Raw genomic sequence first — 5,000 nt, forward strand, 5'->3', positions numbered from 1 at the left:
ACAAAGTTTAGAAAAAAACCTGTAAAAAAAGATGAAACAATTCAGCACAAAAGCGAAGGCGACAACGGATGCATCTCTTCCTGGACCGACCAGCACCAGAAGACATTTATCTTGTTTCTAACTACTTTACGAAACTCAAGTGCACGGTTTCATGAAGGCATGAACATACTCGACATATTGTTTCTTTTGGTACGTGGTATGGCCCCGGAACGCTGGGCTGGTGGGATCAGGCCCGAAACGGGTTCGGAATACAAAGTACAATCGTTACAGCGCACCATTCGGTAACAGTGTGGCTGTTCATGTTGTGAAGCTGCTCATGCATAAAATAGAGCCACCGCGGTACCTTCCGGTGGTACAACCACAACGCAAGCATAACATCGAACGATCGAATCGAACGGACGGACGAACGGATGGGAGTTGGAAGTCAGCGGCCGCTCCGGTCGCTCCAAGCGAGCCGAGTAAACTGAATTAAAGGACCTACCGGCGTCCTGCCTGGTCGTGACGTCACCGTGGCTCCCTAAACGCCGTTTGTTCTCCTCGGGAGCCACTGGCTTGAAGGAGTTTATTTTCGGCGACTTCACTCCGCTGGTCTGCATTTGGTGGCATTTGTTTGGCGTCGTGGCACTCGAACTGGCACGAAGAAAATCGAACAACGAACGAAGACTTTGGCCGCTCCGTTAACAATGGCATTGACGATCAGCGAACAGGAATCGAATTAAGTGGCAAACTTTTCCCATTAATATTACACACTTGCCCACTTGCTGCGGTGCAGTGGCGCATAATTTGAAAGGCACCCAGTGGTGGCGCTTTCTCTCTGTGTGTGGCGCCTCCATCGAGCGACCCACCCACCTCGCCGGGTTTCGATTTTGCCACGGAGGATGCGGAGAAGAGCTTCCGGATGAAGACAAATTTCACGGTACGATTGCGTAAACTGCAGTTTACGGAGGTCGATCGGGCAGGGATGGGTAGACAGTAAGTGTGGAAAGTTTTTCGATTTTTATGTTCACGGAAATGTCTTGCGAAAATGTTTGTCGCCGCCCACGATTTTTTGAGTTTTTTTTTCCGGGGGTTTTCCGGAACAATGGACGCCCTTACGGAGTCGACAGTCAAAATCGATAGGAGATGAAATCAAGTGAAACATCCTCATAAATTATGGTGTTAAAAACACACATCAACACAGCGACTGGTGACGATGAGTAATGGAACATCTAAAGCCCAGTTTCTATCGTTATCAATCGAGAGAACTTTCTGTTCGTTACGTCTACGTGTTGAGTAGATTTAATGCTGCTAATTACAGCAATAAGCTAACCGATTCATCGTCGTCGCTCTTTTTCCATTAATAATCACGTCAATCAACGGCGCACAACGCTTATCATTTGTCGAAGCCTTCCTTCAGTTATGACAGTTTGCATTAATTTCAATCCCTTCACTGGGCATCCCCGTGGCGGGAGGAAGTGTTTTCCAGTCATTTTACCAGTCGAAAAAGCCTGCCATTCGTTAAAAAGGCTAGCGACTAGGTAATTCAATTATGTACGTTCAATTACGCGTTCGCTTTGCAGTCGGTGAAATAATTAATCTTTTGCCGACTCGCTCGCAAAAGGCGTTCTCGTTGTTCCTTTCCGGTTTGGTTTTGCAGGTGAACGAGAACCAGCAAATGGCCGGGAGTGTCTGCGATTCACCGTGTCTGATTGTTTACCGTGCCTCCAGCGTTCCAGCGTCCGGGAAGTCTGGAGCGCGAGCATCACTTTACACAAGCAGACGCTGTCTGTCTAAAAAGTTCTTATCCTTCCTTATGCTCCCGGCCCCATTCCACTAGTCCCACTCGACTTTGGTTCTTCAATTTACTGAAGCGTTTACCGCTGTTTATGCTTAGCACTTGCCACCGTGCCGTTCACTTTAATGGAGGCCAGCTTTTTGAAGAATGAGAATGGTCGGTGCTGTGCTGTGTTGAGCCTATTGTTTCCTCGCAACGTCGATCCAGGATCAGGCGGTACTATTTACGACTGGACTGAGATTGCCCGGACAGCGGCACAGAGGCTGAAAGTTTAATCGAATGAACTCCCGGATCTCGGGCTCGACGCACCGGGGAGATTGTAAAGCGAAATATTCAAATCGTTATCGCTTCGCTCCCATCATCATTTATATGAAAATCTTTAAATTTATGGCTTCATCGATTTCTTTCTTTCGCTCTCTCTCCCTCTCTCTCTCTCTCTTGAGGCTCCATCCGGAAGCGAGGGCTTGTTAAGGTGAAGCTCAACAGCCTATCCCCAGTTGGTGGTACCAGTGGAAAGCGCTTATCCTGTCTTGACTCTCGCTCAGCTTGAAGCGGGCCGCCTGGGGAGATGCCGAGACGAAGGCCGAGATTTGGAGAACCCAAAAAAATAAGCTGGGCCCTCCTGTAGGTCGGTAAGATATCGGTAATCGATAGCGAGAAGGTGAAGTGGAAGTGGAGAGAGGTATGCAGACGACGGAAACGAAATCGAATCCAATCAATTGTCATTTTGCCTACGCTGGAGCCTGTATCTTGGGGCGGACTCGATCGTTGCTGGAATTGTGTCGCACAGTGGAAAGCCGAACTCGTTTCTTTAGTTCTTTAGAACCTTTTCTAGTGTATAAAAGTTTGGTTTAAAGATAAATACTCATTTCATGTTATTAATAAGTAAAGTATATTAAGAGAATCTCATTTTAAATGCTTTAATCGTTCATTATCAAACACTCATCTAAACATGTTCAATTTAGTTCTGTTTGGGCAAATAAAAGAAACAGCTTTTATCCGTTTATATTTAAATTGATTTCCCACTTTCTCAGAACTCTACAAAATCCCACAGTCCTCCTGGGCGATACAGGAAACCGATGCCACCGGAAAATGGGCACCGAATGATTGGTTGGAACAGCATTTGCATAGGCCGTGCTTGTACACTAGAACGAGTGCTTGCAAACGGCGACCAAACAGCCTACCAACCGTCTCTATCCGGAAGACAACTGAAAGGACGACGGTTTGGGTCTTCGGGGTTCGGGGGAGGGATTCGCGAAAGAACAAAACCCTTGTTGATGTCGCCTCCCCGACGGGTGGAATGGTGGAAAATCGAAGAATTACCATATTTCAGCAACAGCATCCTCACGTAGTTTTGATATACAGCCGAGATAAACGAAGAATACGTAAAAAAGGCGAGCAAAACATTTCTGGAAACGATCCGTCCGTTCGCCCCCCCCCCCCCCCGAACCACCCCCATTGGGAGGGACTTGGGATGGTGGTGGTGCGCGTGTGTCTGTCTCCGTTACGATGGTACACCATCCACCGCCGTCAGCCGATTTTCCTCTCGAATTGTTTGTACGAAGGAGCAACGGGCAGGGAACCGAGGCCATTACCGTGAATCGAACTCTCGCTCAACTTCACCGACGCGGAAGTTAAACTAAAAGTACGGTTTATCGGCCCGGGTGGGCCCCCGGGCCCCTCCCGGGGAAATTGCTTTATTTGGCCGGGCCCATTTTCACCGTTCATCGCGGTGGGGCCCGACGCGTGGCTTTGCTCTTGTTTTATGTAATGTAGTCCCGTAAAATCGTAAAATAAAAGAAGAAATCCCCGGGAACCCTCCCGGTCGGCATGTTCTGACTGGACCCTATAGTGTCCCTTTCGCGAATGCGAAGATTGTCGCATGATGTCCGAGAGGCTCACGAGTGCGATGGAATATTTCAAATGAAATTAACCGATAAATTGGAGTGTGTAACCTCGAACCACGTCATCGTGGACGACGCGACACCACGATTCCGTGTCGAGAACCAGAACTACCACCGGTCTTGCCCTGGAAATGGTACATTCTTCACAGATAATTAAACAAATTTGGTATTCCACAAGCCGCGAGTTGTGCCGGATTCGAAAGTTACTGCGGAACAGTTTTCTCTGGGGCGATATTCATTGTTGCCAACCAAGGCAACCATGCCACCAAACCGTACAGATCGGAGTAGCCGGGGAATGCTGCTGCAACGCGGAGAATCGCGGAGATGCGACCCGTCCGGAAGAGAGAAGTCTCTCAAGTCGAATGCAAATAATGCCAATGAAATTCTCATTTAAATACAGATTTTGGTTACAGTTCAAATAGAGAGCCTTCAAAGCGGAACCCACAGAGTGCGGCACGGTACGCGGACGCTTCCCTTACCCCCCTCTCTCTATGGATCCCATTGTGGAAGTTTGCTTTCTCAGCTCAGCAGTCCGGGTGGTTCCGGATTCCAGACTTTCGCTCCACCGGAACCTTAAGTGCGAGGCCGCTCCGGTTGCAAGGAGCCATGTAAACGGATGGCCGGTGATGAACTGAGCTGCAAATTTGAAACACTATCGACAACCCGCTCGGTCTTTGGCTCCGTGGCGATCAGAGAGTGATAGCAGCCGAAGCCTGATCCAGTTCCGTTGCACAGTGTCTGGTTGGTTGGTTTAACAGCGCAAGCAGCATAATTTAAATTACATTTCAAATATTTGCACTAAGCCAAGGGAAGTGCGGCATTGCGGTGGTGGGAATGATGAGTAGTCAGACGAGGCGCATCCTGTCGTGGGTTTGATGATTGTTAGCGAATTTACGGTGGAAATTTTTGAATCAACATTTGCTTAGTGTTACGTTGCACTTAGTTCGGGAGGCTTATGTCGTTCTGTGCTGCCATTGGCACAGTCCAGGCGAGCTTCATGAGTTGTTTGCGAAGATAAATGATTAATGTGATTAAGTATTGTAACGTGTATTGGTTCTGGAATGATTTTGAGGTTAGAATACCTTAGCTTTGGCGTCTCTTCATGTTTATGAGTCGCATGCCTTGTACACAACTTGAAGTCGCTCTAGCTTCGAACAACAATTCCAATACTATTCCTTCTAGTCCCTTGAAAAGCACCTTCGGATGGCTCGGTGTGGCTGGTTTGAAAAGAGATAAACTAACATCAAGCTGATCCCATCGTGACCTTAGCTCAAATTAACGACTCCATTTTAGCAGCGGGAACCATTCCATTGTGGCCAACA

This window comes from Anopheles aquasalis, chromosome 2 (genome assembly GCF_943734665.1).
Source record: "Anopheles aquasalis chromosome 2, idAnoAquaMG_Q_19, whole genome shotgun sequence".
Taxonomy (NCBI): domain Eukaryota; kingdom Metazoa; phylum Arthropoda; class Insecta; order Diptera; family Culicidae; genus Anopheles; species Anopheles aquasalis.